This window comes from Rattus norvegicus, chromosome 15 (genome assembly GCF_036323735.1).
Source record: "Rattus norvegicus strain BN/NHsdMcwi chromosome 15, GRCr8, whole genome shotgun sequence".
In the NCBI taxonomy this organism is placed as follows: domain Eukaryota; kingdom Metazoa; phylum Chordata; class Mammalia; order Rodentia; family Muridae; genus Rattus; species Rattus norvegicus.
In genome coordinates, this window is record NC_086033.1 from 44,266,665 (window position 1) to 44,287,432 (window position 20,768).

The 20,768-nt window shown below is 47.0% G+C and overlaps 1 long non-coding RNA gene across 1 annotated transcript; it reads right to left on the minus strand.

Moving 5' to 3' along the window:
* Positions 1 to 724: 724 nt before the first annotated feature.
* LOC134482135 (uncharacterized) lies at positions 725 to 15,368 on the minus strand. Its single transcript, XR_010058183.1, has 2 exons — positions 12,270 to 15,368; positions 725 to 11,137 (listed from the first exon to the last, which is right to left on the minus strand). It is a non-coding gene; the product is annotated as an uncharacterized LOC134482135 (long non-coding RNA).
* Between the last annotated feature and the right edge of the window lie 5,400 nt (positions 15,369 to 20,768).

Consider the following 20,768-nt stretch of genomic DNA (forward strand, 5'->3'; position numbering starts at 1 on the left):
TGCCTCAAAACAAGCTGGAAGACAAGACAACTCCCAACAGTTGTCTCCTGACCTCCACATGTAACAAACCATTGCTTGCAAGCTTGCACACATGCACACACATGCACCCGAGCTCCATGGGAAATGAACCATAGAGAAAGCCATTTGTGTGTCTATGGAGGGTACAGAGGGAGCATGCATAGGTAGGAACAGGACTCGCCCTGGGCAATTCCAGGCCAGTGCCCTCTTGTCTTTGATTCTCTCCCCACGCTCAACTCACTTCCTTAGCCAGACATGGGCTGACATCTCACCCCATCAGAGAAACCAGTAGTGTGGGAGAGGAGATAGGGAAGAGAGGTAAGCAGTACTTGCACACAGCTCTTTTATTCTGTGTGACATGTCTCCTCTCTGGGCCACCATTTGTCCACTGGAAAGTGAGGAATAAGACCAAAGCAGAGACTAAATTCCAGTATCAGCCTATATAGGGCAGGTGACATATTTAAGGATGTCAGGCAAGATGACTACGGACATCCTAATGATGCAGCATGTCAGCTCAGGCAATGTGCTGCCTCAGGGAAGCCAAGCTTACAGTCAGTGACCTTCGTTGAAGGAGCTAAAGGACACAGGACAGGACAAAGGCAGCCTTTCCTCCCAATCCTTTTCAACAGGGTTTCTCTACTCCACACCTTAGGGACAGACTAAACTGCCCAGTGCTCCAATGCAACCCACTTAAGAACGGCTTCCTTAATTTTTTTAAAGATTTATTTATTTATTATTATATAAGTACACTGTAGTTGTCTTCAGACACACCAGAAGAGGGCATTGGATATTATTACAGATGGTTGTGAGCCACCATGTGGTTGCTGGGATTTTGAACTGAAGACCTCTGGAAGAGCCGCCAGTGCTTTTAACTGCTGAGCCATCTCTCCAGCCCCAAGAACTGCTTCCTTTTAAAACATTTCTCTTCTCATTTTAACCAAAACTTCCTAATGAAACAATCATATATATCTTCAAGCCCCCTTCCCCACCTCCAGGCCTGAACCTTCCCTCTGCCTCTTCCCCAGCAGCCAGCTCTAAGGGGTCAGCTACTGAATAGTTCAGGATGGGGTAGAGGTTAGGGACTGGATAAAGGGGGAAAGGCTGTCTGGGTGCTGGTGGTCTCCAAGAACAGATGACACAGTGCTATTGTTCAAGGTTCTCCTGTGGGTTCTTGGAGCTCTCTCAGAACAAGTAGTAGATGCCACATCTGATCCAGGGTGATTTCTAGTATCTCCTTTATGCCTGTCCCTGAGTCTGGAGCCCACTTGCCTTGGTAGGCCAGTCTTCCTAGTGAAGGCTCAATTTACTTTGCCTGTAACCCACCTTTCTCCTGTTGCTTCATTTAACCAGAAGGAAATTCTATGCACCAAATGAGGCCTGTTCAGTTTGGTCAACTGTAGCATTGTCTCTTCGCCTGGCCACTGTGGACAGTTCCAACCTGTGTCCTGTCTATGGAACTCCCCAGGCAGGTTCAGTCTCTATGGGAGACCATACCAAAGATGGACCTGCAGGCACAGTGAAGCCTCGCTGGGAGATGACCTGCTTATCTCTCCCTAGGACTTGGACCTTGCCTACCCCAGGCCAGCCATAGGTTCTTGAAGGATGCTGAGTATTGAGGAACTGCTGCCACCCTGAAAGTCTATGGATTCACTTCTGTGTGCTCTGTGTGTCCCTTTTGAGTTGTGCCTTAAAAGGCTGTGGAGGTGACTGGCTTTGCTGTCACTTGGCAAGACCCACACTGCCATGTCTTGGAACAGGACTACAGTTGTACAAACCACTTCTTGCTCTCTATTTTAAGACACCATGATCACTCACTAATATGGTGTTAAAAATCTAGAGCTCTAGATAAAAATGTCCACATTTTTATAGGTTGGCTTCAAGTGCTTCCATTGCTCACAGACGACCTCTCAGTTCTAAGCAGGATCTTGTTGATTTGAATTGACAGGCTTTCTCCAAGCCCTTATCCAAAGGTTTGTCGTTCTCTGGAACTTTGTATCTCTGGGGGATAGACGCTCTTAATTTGTACCCTCCCAATCAGGGACCATCAGCATCCTACACAAATTAGAGATGGAGGGGAGGACCAGCAGAGGGCAGGAGAGAGCAAGCCAGTCTCGGTTTCTGTTTCTGGTAAGTCTGTGAATCCCCATCACACTCCTGCAAATACTCTAGCTGTTGAACACAGTATCCTGCAGCCATCTGGACGACTTACACTCTTGGGCAGCAGTGGTGTCTCAGATCACTTTATCATTGGATTAGTAGAAATACAACAACACTCATTGACTTTAAAAAACAGTCTTGCTATCAAGAAGACATGGCGCTTGTATTCGAAAACAAGGCTGGTCCAGGGTCTGTTTCTCTTATGTGCACACAAAGTACAAGTGTCACAGTCTCATCTCGTGGATCGAAGGTGAAGGGACTTCAGGGATTATCTGAGCTCTCTTACTTTTCTGGGGTACCCTTTGCAGTGGCCTAAACAGGAGACCTGAACCTTGTCTGGGACAGGAGCTCAGGACTTCGCACAGGTTTTCTTTTGTTAGGAAGTTAGGCTGTTTATCCAGGGTCAGCCACACAGTGGATTCAGCTAGTCGCCATCCTGGCATCTGGCACTGCAGAGACCAGGCCAGATTCCCCTGTAGAATAACAGCTTGGGAGGTTTGAAAACAGCTGTCAGCTGCCACCTGTGGCCACTCCTCAACACTTCATTTGTTACAATCCAATAGGAAAGCAGGCTCCTCACATCCTGTGGGGTGTGGGCCCCCAACAACTCCAGTACGCCTGAGTCCTCAGAACAGCCCTTGGGCTCTGCAGGGTCTCCAGCCAGGACCTGAGATGGGCAGAGCATGGCACAGAGGATGCTCTGCTTGACTGGATTATTCTGGGATTTGATATTTCCTGCACTCTGGTATAAGACTTTAAAGGTATCCCTTTAAAAAGATTAGCAACGAATATATAAAAGAGTATGTGAACAAATACAGTCATTTAAAGAGTCACCAAATGACAGACATCCCTAACCAAGATCAGAACAGCACCGCCCCCCTCCCCCGCCGAAAGCCTGCTTTGGACAGTTTGCTCCATTCCTACAGCTCTTAACTTTTTCCTAACTTTTTCTTGCTTTTCTCCATCTTCCACCCCCATGGGCATTCCTCTAAACAAGGGACAGTTAGTTTCTCCTCACTTTGAACTTCAGGTGGAACCTACTATCATTTTTCTCCATAACTTCTGTTGACTATCGTTGATCTGTTGGTTTGTCTGTGAGGTCTTCTCAGAAGTGCTGTATCATAGAAGACTGGTCTTGAACCCTTAGTCCTCCCGCATTAACCTCTGCAGGTGCTGACATTATTGGTGTGTGTCACTGCTGCTAGCTCTCAATATTGTTTTTGATGAATTTTCCTTGCTGGAATCCATCAATGAGCTGATTTGAATTCTAATTAGTTATCCTAAGATCACTTTGTGGAGTATGTGCATGCGTGCTATTGTGTGTGCAGACACATGTATGTATGTTCAAAGTGTGGAGGACAAAGGTCAACTTTAGGTGCTACTCCTCAGGCGTCATCTACTTTAGTTTTTTTGTTTGATGGGTTGTTTTGGTTTTTGTTTTGTTTGAAAGGGGGGGGGTCACAGTGTCTCAATGACTTGGAGCTCACTGATTAATATGGACTGGCACTGGGATTGCAACATAAGCCACTGTGCCCAGGCTCTGCTATCCTGGTCCTGGGGTTACAGCATGAACCACTGTGTCCAGGCTCTGCTATCCCAGCCCTGGGGTTACAGCATGAACCACTGTGTCTGGGCCCTGGAGATCACACTCCAGTCACCATACTTTTACAACAAGCACTTTATCAGCTGACCTACCTCCCCAGCCCCACAATCACACTCATAATCATCATCTATATGTCTGCAAACTCCCTGTCTATATTGTCTACATTCTATAAACATTCTGTCTATATTATCTTTGTGTCTGTAAACGTTCTGTCTGAATCAGCTACATGTCTGGACGTGTTCTGTCTGTATCATCTACATGTCTGCAAATGCCTTCTGTCGGTTATCTCTGTGTCTGTAAGTGCCCTGTCTGTATTGTCATTAGGAAATTGGAGAAGCATCAAATGCAGCTGGTCTCGGACCTTTACCGAACATCTCCTCCTACAGAGATCCATCCAATATTCAGCATTACTTAGCACAGACCACCAGTTACAAATCCTCCTGATTTTGCCTCAATGTAGATGTTGTTTTTTTTTCCTCCTTGCTCACATGGCTATTAAAACACACCTTGTTTGAAGTGCAGATAAGGATTTTTGGCATCTTCCTGGTACACCAGTCTTGCAGCCTTGAAGGAAAGGAAGCAAGGCTTAGGGACTGTGTGATTTCACCTGCGGCCAATGGCAAACTCACTCTCTCTAGAGTCCTGGGAACACCGGTGACCTTGGAAAATCAGAACCACAAGTTCAGATCCCTGCCTTGCTTTTCATACTTGACAGAAGCGCTTAAGTGGTCTTTTTTACAGGTTCCAATACCTAGGTATCCTTCACATGGGCCAGGAAGTCAGGGCTCACCAATGTTAGGGGCCAGTTCTGCTGCAGAGAAGGGATGGGGCCAAAGTCCTTAACAGTCAGCTTCGAGAGACTGGCAGATGACATCACATGTGACTTTGAGTATCAGCAGTGGGATGGAGGGCCTGGGGATGGAAGGGAAAGCTCACCTGTGGGAGAGATGAATCATGAGGTCCCAGAGAAAGTGACAGCCAGAAAGACTAAAGCTGGTCCACTCTCTCCATCTGGAATAGCACAGCCATACTGTAGATAGAAGTGCTAAGTGACACCCTAGAATGACCTTAAGTTGATGAAGGCCAAGTCAGTGTCTCAGTGTCTCAGACCCCTAGCAAGGAAACCAGATGTGAAAAGGGGTGCCATGGTAAGGTGAGTGAGAGAACCTGGTGTGTGTGTGTGGGGGTGTCTGATGAGAGTTACGGTAGCAAGGGGGAGGTGCTGAGTGTAAGACTGAACAAATGGATGTACTGACAAGGATGGCGGTGTGGTCTGGGGGTGCCAGGCAGTCTGCTGAAGAAGGGCACACAGGTAGGAAGGAGCAGGTTGGCTGGGGGCGGGGGGCCCTGAAGATGCTGGGCAGCAAGAACACACCAGAGGACAGAGAAGGGGGTTGTTGGCGAGAGTAACAGACCCAGTGGCCTGTCAGGCTTTTTGTGGGTGATGGTGATGAGTTAAGGGTCTGGTGTCCTGCATGGCTGTGGAAATAAGAGGCAGAGGTGCTGGCCAGGAGGTAGCCATCTTAGATAAGGAGAAAGGAGACAGGGGAAATGGAGTTAGGATGAAAGAAGCTGAGAGGGGAAGGTGAGGGATGGCAGCCTCTGTGAAGGCAGCTCCAGGGCTAAGCGTTCAGGATGGTGACAGGATACCTCGAGGATTATGATGTGGACAGTGACACAAGGGGCTGGCAGACCGGTGTGATCTGATGCTGACTCATAGCTTCATGCGGAGGAGAATATGACCTCACTAAACACACAGAAACCCAGAGGCGCTCTGACCATAAGCCAGAAGTGTGCTGTGGGCAAGCACTCCCAGCAATACTATCTTCCCTGCTGGGGCTCGGGGAGGAGTTTATTGCCAGGTCTCATCCATCTCCACAATGTGCACCTTTTCAGTGGTGTGGGACAGATGTGCACTGCCATCCAGACTGAGACAGTGGCCAGCCACAGGATAATGATGTAAAAGCCAGCTTTGGGGCTGCAGAGATGGATTAGCAGTTAAGAGCACTGGGTGCTCTTCCAGAGGTCCTGAGTTCAATTCCCAGCACCCACATGGTGGCTCACAACTGTATTGTGGGACTGTAATTGTCCTGTGGAATCTGATACCTTTCTCTGGTGGGTATACATGCAGACAAAACACCTATATACACATACATGAATAAATAATCATAAATAAATAAACATACATATGCTACATAAATACATATATGTTGGCTTATCACTTACCAGCATCTCATTGAAGTTAAGTTACTCAATACCAAACATCAAAATTCATTCTAGGCTAAGGGCTACTTCTAGAGCCCTGGATAAGAATGTCAACCCCCCATCCATACATGGTACAGTATACTTTTTCCTATATGTTCACACGCCCAGTAACTTTTAGTTCATAAACAAGGCACAATGAAAGAGTACACAGCTATTCATGCAACAGAACAACGATGATAATACACTCCGATGAAAGTTATTTGTAACTTATAGACTGCTTATTTCTGAATTTTCCATTTAACTTTTCAGACGGGAGTTCACAGGAGGTAATACCATGGAAAAAAATTGCTGATAAGGGGGGCTGCTGTGCCTTCTAGTGTTACATTCCAAACATAACCACTGCCTCTTTCTCCTGGCTGTGGCGTGACTCTGAACTTGGATGATTTGGAGGGAGGGAGGTGATGACGGCTCTTTCCCGTTTGAAAGAAGCACATGAGAATTGTTCTCTGGGTTTCTGTGGTTACAAGAACACAGACATCTGACCTCAAAGAAGGGGAGGAGAAAGGCTTGCACTTTTTGCTTCCATCGTTCGCTGCAATTTTGATTGTCAGGAAAGAGGGAGAACACACCGTTGCCGTATTTGGGGGGCTGAAAAGCTACTTTTACATAGCGGCAGCTGCCACTATGGCCTGAGTCAACTACTCCATTCTTTTGCACCCTTTCCCCAGGAAACACTTCTCATTCCCAAGGGACCCAGAACCATGTGTTTGAAAGCAGCAGAGCTGGAGGAGAGGTCCAACAGGCTGAGCACCAGGGCTCTGAGGAGCCTGAAGAGTACCCACCCTCTTCAAACCCATCCTTTTCTTGATTGTCTTGGTCTAGTATTTTCACGAGAACTTTTCTTTATCTGTTTTAATTATGTTAAAGTTTATGGGTCACTTGTCCCCTTCCAGCCTGGTCTGAGTGCTTGGTGAAGAAGACAAGCCTTCCTGAGGCACTGGTGAGGTCACTGCAGTCTGATGTCTTAACAGCTGAATGGTGACCAGATGACAAGGGCCCTGAGAGCCCAGAGGAGAAGCGATTCCCAGGCCTGGGCCAGCAAGGTTTCTACAGAGAAGGTAGTGTTTCATACTGTTCTCCAAGGGCTGCTCGGAATGTCACAGGGTGGCTACAGGTGAACCAGACAATGCCACAAGTATGCGGAGTGCTCAGGGTTACCTGGGGTGCATAGTAAGTACCTTTGTGTGCTGATGGCAGGGACAGCACCTGAGGATCTGGGGTGGGCTTGGGGGATAAACTAGAAATGAGGACAGCAGGGAAAGTTTGAGGGGCATACACAGAGGGTAATCATAAGGATGAGAAGATACCTTCTCTGAAGATCCTTTGCTAGCCTTAGCCTGAGAATAACCCTTCCTCTCTGTTCTCCTGAACATTTGTCCTCTGGTCACCAGGCGGCTGCTAAGTGTATTCTAACTGCTTTATTTCCTGGAGAGTTAACTATGATTATGTAGTTTAAAATAAAACTCGTATTTTATATTGAGAAGTCTGGCCCTACTATGGCTCTACCCATTCATTCTCCTATACATACCCATTCTATCAGGCTGGGTTTAAACATGTATATGCATCAGAGGCAGGAGAGCTGGCTCAGCAGTTCAGAGAACTTGCTACTGTTGCAGAGGACCTGGGTTCAGTTCCCAGATTCCCACATAGTGGGCTCATCTATATGTAAAACCTAATGGGTCTACTTAGTGTTTCTAACATGCACATGTGTTTAAGGCTGACCAGGTGGGGTTGGAGAACCCAGGCTTACCCTGGAGAAGACAGAGCCTCCCTCACTCAGCACTCACTGTTTGCCTGTACCTGTTCATCTAGGAGTATGCTTGATAATTCAAATTTTACCCTATTTGACAAGTTCTAGCTACTGTTTAAGTCTTTTCATATTTCCTCATTATTCTATGAATATTTTATTTCCTGCTATTAAAAAATCTAGGCTCGCCTTTTTAAAATTTAATTAACTAATTAATTAATTAATTTTAATTTTTTAATAGACTCAGTCATTTCCCATGGTGCCTTAGTTAGGGTTTTACTGCTGTGAGCAGACACCGTGACCAAGGCAAGTCTTATGAAGGACAACATTTAATTGGAGCTGGCTTACAGGTTCAGAGTTTCAGTCTAGTATCATCAAGGCAAGAACATGGCAGTGTCCAGACAGGCATGGTGCAGGAGGAGCTGAAAGTTCAGATCTTTGTCTGAAGGCTGCTAGCAGAATACTCCATTCCAGGCAGCTAGGATGAGGGTTTTAAAGCCCATGCCCAGTGACACACCTACTCCAACAAGACCACACCTACTCCAACGGGGCCACACCTTCTATTAGTGCCACTTCTGGAGAAGAGCAAATATAAACCATCACACATGGGCTCCTGGATCTTCTAATACAGCACCACGTGAGGCCCAGTTGCACTGGCTTACACGGGAGTCTTGCTGCTCTCTGGCTTCTCTACCTCCTTCTTGCACTTCTTCCCCTTCTGTCCCCTTCTTGGCCCTCTTTCTCTACTAAATGAAGGAACTATACCACTACTTCCAATTCCAGCCTGCTCCACACTGGCCTTGTTCTGCCTCCTCATGTGTTTACACTGCTTTTGCCTAACAGCAAGGGAGCTGTCCCTGTTGTCCACATGTGTTTTACTCAACCTGGGGATGCAGCTGCCACTGGACTTCCCCTACATGCCCTGATTCATTTTTGTAAGGCTTCCCAGTATCGATCACCTCTAATAAGTGGCGTTCAGCCACTTTTATTTACATCCTCTTGGTCAGAACTCAGTCGATAACTCATCTGATTACAAAGGACGCTAAGAATCATATCTGCATTGTGCCCAGGTGAAAATAGGAAACATTTGGGGGACAATAGCTTGCCAGTGTCTGCCACACACATAGACACCATTTCTGGAGTATGATTAATCATTGTATACCCTGGAGATCTTTCTTATCAATGTACAGAGAACATCCTTATTCCTTTTTTAAAGTATGGAGTGTGCCCTTTTCATTTATTTGTTCTCTCTGTGTGTAGGTGTGCGCTGCAGATGCCACATTTTGTGTGGAGAGTCAGAGGATCCTACATGAATCAGTTTTCTCCTTCTACCCCGTGGGTTCTGGGGATCAAACTCGGGTTATCAGATTTGGCTTCAAGCATCCTTACCCACTGATTCATCTCACTGGCCCAGTACTCTATTCTGCATGTGCCATTTTAAAAATAGTCCTACTAGAAGGGCACTTGGATTAATTGTTGGGAGGCTGGAGTGAATAACCCTCTATGAAGTCATTTTGTACACGTTCAGAATTACTCGGTTAAAGAATTATTCTGATTTATAGGCAGATGAGACTTTTGCTCTGATACAATTTAAGTGAATTCCCCCTAGTTTGTCATCTTTGGAGCTTACAGTGTACTTTACACGCAATAGTTTTTATGTAATTGTGTTTTCTTTCCCTTTATGGAATCTAGGTTCTGATTGGCTGTTGGAAGGCATCCCTTTTATTGAGAATGGACTAGGGCAAAGGCAAAAGGGAGGCAAGGACAGCTTGCAGGACGCAAAGAAGGGTGTTTGTTCCCTACAAAGTGACAAATCAGTATGCAGGTAGAGCGAGAGATGGAATGAGGAAGCAGGTTTCTGCCGGCCTTTAATAACGTTCCCTCTGTTTCTGATGCTCTGGGCTCGTCCTGGGGTCTAAGAGGTGGAATAGACATTCCCTAAGCAGTATGCTCAGCTAGTGCCCTGATAGCGGTCCCACTGAAGGGAGTCAGGATTCCTCAAACAATGTCTAAGACAGGAGATGGTCAAGATAATTCAAGAACTTAAAAACATCATTTTCTGGGCTGGAGAGAGGGCTCAGCAGTTGAGAGCACGTACCTCCTGAGGGCCAGAGTTTGATTCCCAGCACCCACATCTTGTAGCTGACAACCACGTGAACTGGAGCTCCGGGGCTCTCTGCTCTGCTGACCTCATTTGCATGCGTGTGCACATACTTACACACATACACACAATCAAACATATAACTTAAAAATAGCATTCCTGAAGGGAAAGGAGCTATCAAAGACAACAGAGGCTGCATTAGAGGAAGAAACAAATTTGAGGAAGCCAAGATGAGATGATTGACAGAAGTAAGAGCAATCAGTGAGACGGACAACATGCACCAACATTGTTAAAACACACGAGTTTACGGTAAAACAAGACTTAGCTTATAGGTCTCCTGGGACGACATGGTAAAGAGCAGACTTATTTGGTGTAGTAATTATTTAGTCTCAGATCGGGGCTTCTATCTGCCTTAGATCATTCAGTTCCCAGATAAAAGACAACCACTTTTATATGTATGATAAGTCTTAATCAGCACTAGAGCTGGGCAGATGTCTACCCTCTATGCTATGATGTCTACTTCCCTATCAATGACCGAGAGTTACAACTTCCCATGCTCCATCTGGGTTGCTCTTAACCCAATTGACCAGCCCTCATGACCATGTTTTCATAATTCATCTACCTGATGGCTCTTGTCCCTTCTCCACTTCTTTTTTCTTCCCCCTTGTGATCTTCCCACCTTCACCCCAAGCCCAGGAACCCAAACCCTACCTACCTCTCTTTTGCCCAGCTATAGGCTGTAGGCATCTGTATCTCAACCAATAGTTTTAAATTGAGGAGCAAGGTCGCATAGCATTACCTCATGTGCATGCAGATGTGCAGATTCTCTTGTCCCTGGGGGCAACAAGGCCTGGGGGGTCAGATTTAGCATCACAATACACAGCAAAAGACTGAACCTGAAACGCTTATTCTGAAAACTGTAAAACAACAAAAGCAGCAAAGAACAAGGAAAGGGGTAGCCAGTTCTATCTACCCATCTTATAGGAACAGTACTGGAAAGGACTGGAGTGATGAGGTAAGGCTGGAGGAATCACAGCTATTAAATGCAGACATTAATACCAGCACAGCCATTTTCATTGACGCTTGAACCAGAGCCAGTGAACTTAACTGACTGTCAGTGTCCGTGGGCATCAGAGAATCAGGAAACACTATGTGCCTCCGAATGGAGCAGACTCCGCAAAGGACTTTTGCTCAGAATTGCATCTCCTCTTCTGGGATTACAGCTCCAGCTCGTCACAGGAAACACCTGGGGCAGTATAATATTTAAGACATGCAGTCAGCTGTTGACACAGAAACACAGCGCTCACCTTAAAGGGAATAGAATTTACTCTAGAGCCAAATACGAGTGACCAACCATGACCCAGTAACACAGAATCAAGTTACCTCCTTTAACAGTGTTATGAAGTTTTTATAGTAACAGAATAAGGAAAGTCATACATTAAGTTTTATATATGTATATATATATATAGATATAGATATAGATATATTCTTATTTGTTGGTTTTCTTCCTTACATGCACGTGTGTACATGTGTGTACATGTCAGAACCGAACTTACAGGAGTCAGTTCTATCTCTACTGGATGTGGGTCTCAGGGATGGAACCCAAATTTCAGACTTGGCAGCAGGTACCATTTACTGAGCCATTTTGCTGGGCTCAAATCAAGGCATTTAAATATTTATTTTATGAGTATGAGTGGTTTTGCGTGTGTGTGTGTGTGTGTGTGTGTGTGTGTGTATCGCATGTGCAGTGCCTGCGGAAGCCATAAGGGGGCATTGGATCCCCTGGAACTGGAGTGACAGACAGTTGTTATATGCCAGTGGGTGCTGGAAATGGGACCTGGTTTCTTTGTAAGAACAAGTGCTCTTAACCCCTGAGCCATCTCTCCAGCCTCAAATCAAGGTGTTTTGAAAATACATTGGTTTTGGGATAGGGGGGCTGGAGAGATGGCTCAGCTGTCTCTGCTCTTCCAGAGGGCCCAGTTTCAATTCCCAGCACCCACACAGCAACTCACAACTGTCTGTAACTTCAGTTCCAGAGGCTCCAACATCCTCACACAGGTATACATGCAGGCAAAACACCAATGAATTAAAAATAACTTTAAAATGCATTGGTGGGAACATTGCGTTGGTGGTGAGTTAGAGTTAAGTAGGGGAATCTCTGCTGGGGACCTCGAATGATATGTGGTGATATTCTTAACCTTTGAGTTGGTAGAAGGTGGGAGTCTGTTTACACATTCCAAAGGTTTTACCTAATAACCACAAGGATATTAGATCACAATAAATGGCTATCAGGAAACTAAGAACAGCCCAAGAACCGGATTCTGAGCCTGTAAGACTCTTGTCTCTCCAGAACCACAGATGTTATCCGTTATCCCCACCCGGCCAGCCTTGTAGAGTGTGTAACAGGTGCAGCTTCTCTTTGAGTTCACACAGCACAATCCAGACTGTGTAATCTCTGTGGGGAAAATAACCTGGTTTCTTCAACAAATAGCATCTATAAGGGAGAAAGGAAGCAACAGCCTGTAAACCCAGAGACAGCAAAGAGTGTATGGACATGGGAGTTCTGACTGCATACTGGGTGGTATTATGACTTTGCCTCTAATGAATTCCTTTGTCACAATGGGAGTCAGTGGTGATGGCACACACAGACAAAGATGGGTGCCGCTTTTGTTTACTTTTAGACATTCTATGGCTGGGATTTGTGGGTCACGGATCACTTCACTCTTGCTAGTGCTGAGTTCTCATCTTTTCGAATTGTTTTTATTGGTTAAACTTATCCTTTGGCAATTTTACTCATGTATATAGTGTATTCTGTTTTCTCTCACTACCTTTTATCTTCCTGTCACCCCAATTTCCCCCTCTTCTTCCTTACGAATCTCTTTCCCACATTCGTGCCTCTTAGCTTTGCTTTGTAACCCACTGATTTTAACCAGGAGTGCACAGACTGTGTTTGGAACTACCCACCAGAGCTTGGTGGGCTCACGATTGGGTACATAACTGAAGACAGTGACTCGCCCTCCCCAGAGTCCATCAGTAGCCAATAGCTCAGCATGGTTATTGATACGAGCCCCTCCTTCATCCGTTACTGACTGTTGATGTGGCAACCTTGTGCAGGCCCAGTGTAGGCCACCGTAACTGCTATGAGACCATTTGCCATGGCTGTGTCTGCTTGAAGTCCTTCTCCCTAACTTCCAACTCTCACATTCTTTCCACTCCTCTGATGTTATCCGAACCTTAAAGCATGTGGTATTAATGTCCTGTTTAGGGTCAAGCACTCAACCATTACTTATCCTAAGCACCTAAATCACTTGCCATGAATGTCTCTTCATTTACTGCGCCATTCACTGAAAAGCAAAGCCTGATTAAAGCCAAGATCAGTCTTCTTTGGCCTGGCCCAGGTATGCTGGGGTGTTTCCTATAGAACATATTTCCTTGAGACACTAAAGCCAGTGTGTGCTATGAATTTCTGCCTCTACTGTTCCAGGCCTGGTGCCTCCCTTAGCCTAGTTCCCACCACTCCTGAGGAACGGCAGAGCCCCTTTCAAGTGTTCATAGCATTTCCTTTGTAGACAGCCTTTCCTGTACTCCTACCAGAAAGAACTAGAAGTTGGTGAGGAAGGCAAAGCAGGATCTAGTCTCAGAGGCCTCAGTAACAAACATGGCTGTACAGGTCAAACGTGTGAGGTAATGTGTGCAGAAGAGTTTGAAGAGAGAAAATGGTATGTAAACCTAAGGAGAGACTTCATTTTCAATTCCTTCTTCTCAAGAGAAGATTGTTCTTGGCCCCCAAGTCATATGAACATAAGAAATGGGAGTGAGGAGGAATTGTTCAAGCATAAGAGAAGTCTCTCTTTGACTTTTTACAATCAACCACAGTCTAATCCATTGACCTAGGAGTGTTAATGCTGCCTCTGAGGGCAGAAAAGCCCAGGTCAGTCCTTTAGTCACCTGGAGAGAGAGAAGAGGGTGGTTGGGGGAACGGGGAGAGGAACAGGAGAGTGTCTAGGATCTGGTGAAGGATTGAAATGTGTGAATCAGAGTTGCTGTGACTAGGCATCTCAGGCATCTGGGTGAGTCAGGTGGCACAGATGGATTTTCTGGCTCCAGGACTAAGCCCTATTCCTCTAGACACAGGAGGGTCCAGCAGCTGACGACTGGCCTAGGGGAGCCACTGCTATTAAGGGTAAGGGGAATCTGAGAGTGAGCAGGTGAATCTGAACTGGCTTCCACTGGACCCTATGCATGAGATCATGTGCAGAGCACATGTAGAGGCCAGAGGATAGCTTCCAGGAGTTGCAACTGTCCTTCGAGCTTATTGAAACAAGGGTCCCTCTTGTTTCTGCTATGTGTTTACTCCACATTAGGGGTACCCTCACTAGGGATTGGACATTAGGTCTTAAATAGAACAAGCATAGACCATACCACTGAGCCACATCCCAGGCAGAATTTCTATGTCGTTCACATTAATGATGACTTCATCTGATGACCCGTCTTGCAGAAGGGACCCTGTCTATAAACAACCTGGGACCTCCATTTGGAAGTTCTAGTCCTTGTCTGCTCTCCAAAGAGACCATGGAAAGATGGCCATGGGCAAAGATGACAAGAGGAAGGTCCAGGGAACCAGACTAGGTTAGATTTCTGTCAATCACTTTATTTTGGTTTTCAATCTTACCTTCAAGATGGGGTCTGGAGCCCCAAGTCCCTCCATTCCTCCTCTTGAAAGTCCTGCTTCCTCCATTCTTTTCCTCTTGAGAAGGAGCCCCAAGCTCCAGCCTAAGGGCAGGTATCTGACCTCCAGCACTTAAAAGGCAGAGGGGTTACCACCCTCCATTTCTTGCCTCACCCACCTCCCTACCCAGTACCCTCACTTTTTTCTGAGCCTCCCCATTGGGCTCTGTGGGGTAGGCCAGCTTTCCCCAGAAGTATCCTCCCAAACCTGCACCGGTTCCTTCTGCTGGAGGAGTTGCTGACCTCCCACTCCCAGGTCTCCAGCCCTCCTCCCCTCTGGAGAGTCCATTTCTTCTTCCTCTCTGCCCCTATTACTCTGTGTTCAAACATGTGTTGTCTCTTGATTTAAATTCAGCAACAGCACTCAAATGGAAACTGTCCAATCAAGTGCAGACTCTAGGCTTCTGATTGGCCCACCGGGCCTCCATGTTTACTCTCCTTTCCTCCTGGACTTCTCCATAGCACACGCTCTACTCCCTCTGCTGAACCTATCCTTCTCCTCCATGCAGCTGTGCTGCTCCCTCGGCTCCAGCTCTCTGCACTCCCTCCCCTTTTTTGCCATTTCCTTTCCCAGGACTCCTCCTTGCTTAAAAACAAAAACAAACAAAAAACAAAACACCTCAGCTTCGATATCACTTGTGCCCCCCCAATCATTTGAGTAGGAATGGTCCCTGCAAACTCATAATGTTTAAATATTTGCTTCCCAGTGAGTGGAACTGTTTTAGGAGGTGTGGCCTTGTCAGTGCTGTTGCTGCTGCTGCTGCTGGTGATGGTGGTGGGCTTTGAGATTTCAAAAGCCTTGTACCATGCTTGGTTTCTCTCTCTCTCCCTCCCTCCCTCCCTCCCTTCTTCCTTGTTTTTAGCTTTTGTTGCCATGTCTCTGCTCCAACATCATGGACTCTAACCCTCTGTAACAAGCACAATATATATGTTCTTTCATTCTGGGGACAGAAATTAAATGACCGTTATGTCTCCAAGTGCCTAGCATAGTATCTGACATGTGAATGTATAAATAACAATTAGATTCCCTTGGTCAGGTTAAAAAAAGACGTATGGTAATTTTAATGAAAAAGGCCCCAGAAGATCCTATATTTGAATATTTGGTTCCCTGTTGGTGGAACCACTAGGGGAGAGTTAGGAAATGCAACCTTGTTGAAGGAGGTATGTCACTGGGGGTGAGTTTCGAGGTTTCAAAAGCCTCTCCCCATTCCCCATGTCTCTCTGCCTAATGGTTATATCTCAAGGTGTGAGCTCGCAGATACGGCTTCCGCACCATGGCATGCTCTTACCATGATGGCACAGGACTCTAGCCCTCTGAAATCATGAGACCTAAATAAACTCTTCTGCAAGTTGTCCTGGTCACGGTGCCTTGACACAGCAAGAGGAAAGTAACTAAGACAACGTTTGAGCCAAGTGTGGGGGCACACGGCTCTAATCCCGGCACTAAAGAGGCAGAGGCAGGGTGGGGCAGGGATGGGGGCAGAGGATGGGGGCGAGCAAGGGCAGAGACAGAGGAGCAGGCCAGTTTCTGAGTTTGAGACCAGTCTGGTCTACAGAGATAGTTCCAGGACAGACAGAGCTACACAGAGAAGCTCTGTCTTGAAAAACAAAACAAAAACAAATAAAACCACTCCCCCCCAAAAAAAACAGTTTTAAAGAAGTCAAGCAAATAATTTAAGGTCACCCCATTGGGGTCTGACCCTGAGGCCCCGTGGTTCTCAAGCCTGGGAAGTTCTTTGGTGATGGAGTACACCATCTTCAGAGCTGCTCGTGTTTCCTCCCAATACCCCCAACCCCTGTCCTGCTCCAGCACAGAGGTGGTATTGACTTTGGCTCTCTCCACCCAGTGAGGATAAAATTCCCCGGGGCCCTTGGGGCAACTTTACCATCAGCCTTGATCTCCAACTGGTCCCACTTGAGTCTGCCAAAGTCTAGCAGAAAGTTCTTGTCAAGTAGTGTCCCGTAACCAAAGACGCCAGTCCTGGAGGGAGGCAGGTGGAGGTCACTCTGCTGTTGGTGCCAGGATTCTTTGGCCTGCCCCTCCCCTCTCCCTTAGAGCAGTCATTTTCTCTGGCCCTGGCACCCAGGGACATACAGGCTGTGCAGAGTTTTATAGGGACATGGAGTGGAAAGTGTGAGGAAGGTTCCCACTAATTGGTGGCCTAATGGCCCCCTTAATAAGCCAGAATGTGAGTTCCTATTTGGCTGAATCCACGTAAGGTTGCATCTCTAGGGAGATGCTGGGCTGGAAGTTTAGATGATTCTGGAGCTTTTAAAGCAAATATCTACTTAGAAAACATGATGTCATTGAGGACGGTTTGATTACCCTGCAGGGAGCTGGCAGCAGAGGTCCCTCCTGCCTCCGTTTGTATTAGCTTAAGGGAGGGACAAGAAAAACAGTTTTAAATAGGAGGGAAGATGCTTCTGGATGGGTGTGTGTGTGTTGGGAGGGAGAAATAGCAAAGAGTGGGGGAGACAAGAGAGAGACAGATGTGAGAGAGAGAGAGAGAGAGAGAGAGAGAGAGAGAGAGAGAGTAAATATGCCCAAGCAGAGGAAAGAAGAGAAACAGAGGGGGGAAAATGAGACCCAGACACAGAAAGCACACCACATATAGGGACTCATATAAGGACGGTGATTTTACGACTGATGGAAGTACTAGCTGGAGAAGCCCCGCTCCCTTCAGTCCACGGGTCTTTAATACTGACCCAAAGGCAAGTGACCATGTGGGAGTGAGGGCACTGCCCTTGATTCTGTTTTAACAGGTCAGTGCTGAGCCCTGAGAACCTTTGAGGTTCTCTGTGGCTGGTGCCCGAGTTCTTTCTATCTTCTTTCCTCTCTTCTCCTCTGGCTTTGGTTTCTTTCTCACTTCCTCTCTTCTGACATTTCTTTCTTCCCCCTCTGGGGCTTGAGACAAGGCCTCTAGCCCATGCTGGCATCTATACGCAGTGTCTGGAGTGCTGGGACACTGGGCTTTGAGTAAGCAAAGCAATCACTCTACAACTGACCCACACCTCAACTAAGCTTCCCTTTTTCTTCCTTTCTGATTCCTTTCCTCTCCTCTTTCTCACCTTAGAGAATACTGTCTACGTTTGTTTATCTTGTATTTGGCCAGCCCCTCATTCTGCCGAGTGCCTGAAGTCTAGTGTATCATTTCATCAAAATCCCCTTTCCCCTCTATTTTTGCCTAGATCATTCTTGCTTCAACAGGAAACATGGCTAAGCAAAAGACAAAACAAAACACAACTGAGAAACGGAGTAACAAACTCATTTCATTGTTGATACTGACATTCTGTTATATAGCCTCTCACATTTCTGTCTACAAATGGGTACTCCAAGGTCTTCTAGGAGGTCAAGCCTGTAATCCTAGTACATGGAAGGTGGAGGCAGTAGGATCAGGGGTTCAAGGTCACCCTGAGCTACCCAACAGAAACCCTGTTTCAAAACCATCAGGACTGGAGAGTTAAGAGCCCAGCAGTTAAGAGCACTGGCTGCTCTTACAGAGGACCTAGGTTTGGTGTCCAGCTCCTACACAGAGAATAACAATAGTCTGTAATGCCCAGTTTCACAGTATCCTAGGCCCCCTTCTGGCCTTTTCAGGCACTGATGCATCTGTTGCACATAACACACATGCAAGACAAAGCAATCATAACCATTTAATTAAAGAAAAACACAGAACCAAACAACAGCAAAGCCCCCAACCAAACAGACCCCAAGATAAACAAGGAGAGTGTTTGTAAGTGGGGGCCTAGGTTTGAAAGAGTAATGTGATCTTGGTTGACTCAGTTTCTCCAGGCCTTACCTGGAAACAGTCTTGGCAATGCCAGCTGGTAACCATGGCCAACACAAGCTGAGACTATATTTCTCTCCCAAAGAAGCTTTCAGATGGTCTCCTTTTGCCAACACACAAAGGATAGACCTGGTTGCTGGGCGCACCCAGCCACCCCTCCCTTCCTTGGGCCTCACCCTAACCTTCTCCACTTTCACCGTTTCTGCAGAGTCTTTGGAAATCTCTGCACTCTGGCTTCCCATCCATCTGTACCAACAAACTCAAAAGTGCTGCTCCAGCGCTCTCTGAATCCCTAGGGTGTCCTCAGGGATAGGCACTGCGGAATGCATGCGGAATTCGGAATGCGAATGGTGCATGCTGGGGCTTGTGGTAGCACCTAGGGAAGGGGATGGAAGGTGTCCTCCTCCGGTTGGGGGATGGTTTTTCTCCTGGACTTTCTTGGCCTAGTTTCTGTGGCCCTGTGCTCAGGCCCTAGGGCCAGGGCTATGGGCGGGGGCAACCTTGAGGCTCTCAGCAGGAAGTCTTTCAAGTGGATGCCAGCTGGACTCAGGTGCGGGTGCCTTGGGCCTGGCAGTGAGAGCTGCAGTGAGAAAAACACTGTTGGAGAGCTGCCTGGTGGGAAGGGCAACAAGAGTAAGTAGACCTACAGGTCCCAGCGCCAGTGTAGGCAGAGATCAGAAAGGCCATCACGTCTGTGCAAAGGAGCCAAACAGCCTCTTTCATCAAAAAGGAACCACTGCAGGGGCATGAGGGACATTCTGCCTACCCAGGTGGAAAACAGTTTCTGAAGGCTGCCTTAGTCCCCACCCCAGACTCAGAAGCCTAATCAGGTCAAGCAGGCTCCCTGGACAGACACACTGGCATTGTTCAAAGCCACTACCTTCCCCCACTCCTGTCCCCAATCCCCACAGAGACCACAGTTCTGACAAAGGAGGACTGGAGGGACAAGGCTGAGAGGACAAGGTCCAGGGTTCCACAGAAGCAAGGGCGCTTGCTCACTAGGCTCTCTCTCTCTCTCTCCAGCTGGCTGTTTTCTATCCCAAGCTGCCAGCCCTGGCAAACTGAAGGCTGTTTTTGTTTGCTTATGGGCACTTGAGCAAACTGCTCCGAAAGGTCAGTCCTGGTCCCAGGAGGCCTGGGGCTGGGCAGCCTATCTGGGAGGTGTGGGGAGAAAGGAAACTACAGTTCCCTCCTACCCCCCCTTCCCAGATGACTTCATTGGAGCGGGAAATGAACGGGCAAGTCGAGGGAGGCTGTTTCTGGAATACTCTGGCTACCCTATAATATTTAAGTAGGGCTGAGGTCAGCCGTTTATCTGCTTTCCAGAACACCCCACAGAGGGGTAAGATCTCAAGACCTGGGTGAGCCTTGGTTTGCAGAGAGATCAATCAGTCACTGCCTTAGGTTTCCTGTCCCCCCCCCCGCTCAGCACTGGCCACCCGAAGTTGAACTTTGAGGTCTATTCTAGGCTCGGGCAAACATTACTAAGCATACATAACATGCCTGTTGCCCAGCCCTGGATGGAGACAGAGGCAGCCAGGGGTTCTGCAGATGACAGTCAGCCCTCCAACTTGCTTGGGACTTTCCCAGTTTTGATCTAGAGCCTGTTCTGTCTCGGGAGGCTCAGGAAACCACTTAGTTCTGGGTGTACTTGGAAAGTTGCACATGGGACTCTAGGACCAAACAGCTCCTGGTTTGGAAAGTACTGATAAATGAAGCCGAATGCCAAGGGGTGCAGAAATGGGGATTGACTGGGAGGAGGCAACGCCAAGGAGTGCATGCAGGAATGGGGATTGACTGGGAGGCGGCAAAAGCCCTCTTGGAAGGGATGTATCTACTGCTTAACCTGTTTGTAAAGCTCATTCCAGTCTGTGTATCTGGAGCTGGGAGAGAGCTTGCTTAGCGTCTGTGAACTCCGTGATCCCTGAGGCACCCCATACACCAGAACTGGTGGCACTTGTCTGTAATCCCAGCACACCCACGGGGATCAGAAGTTCAAGGTCGCCTTCATCTACAAAGTGAGTTAGAGTCCAGCCTGGGCTACAGGAGACCCTGTCTCAAAAAAGCAAAAGCAAAAGCAAAAGCAACAAAACAAAAAATACCAGCACAGAACAACAACATACAACACAAACAATAACAACGACAGATGTTTAAAATATCCTTATTATTTCATTCTCTCTGTTTTATGTAATTGCTACATGGCTACTTAGTATTCTTAATTTATAGCAGTGCGGAGAATGTGTCCTACGTTGTAACATTGGTAAATTAATTTAGTACTATTTTTTCTGGTAAGTCCCTTCAAATTTTCTGTATTTGTCTATGAGGTCTATGATAAAGACATTTTGTCTCTGCTTTTCCAAG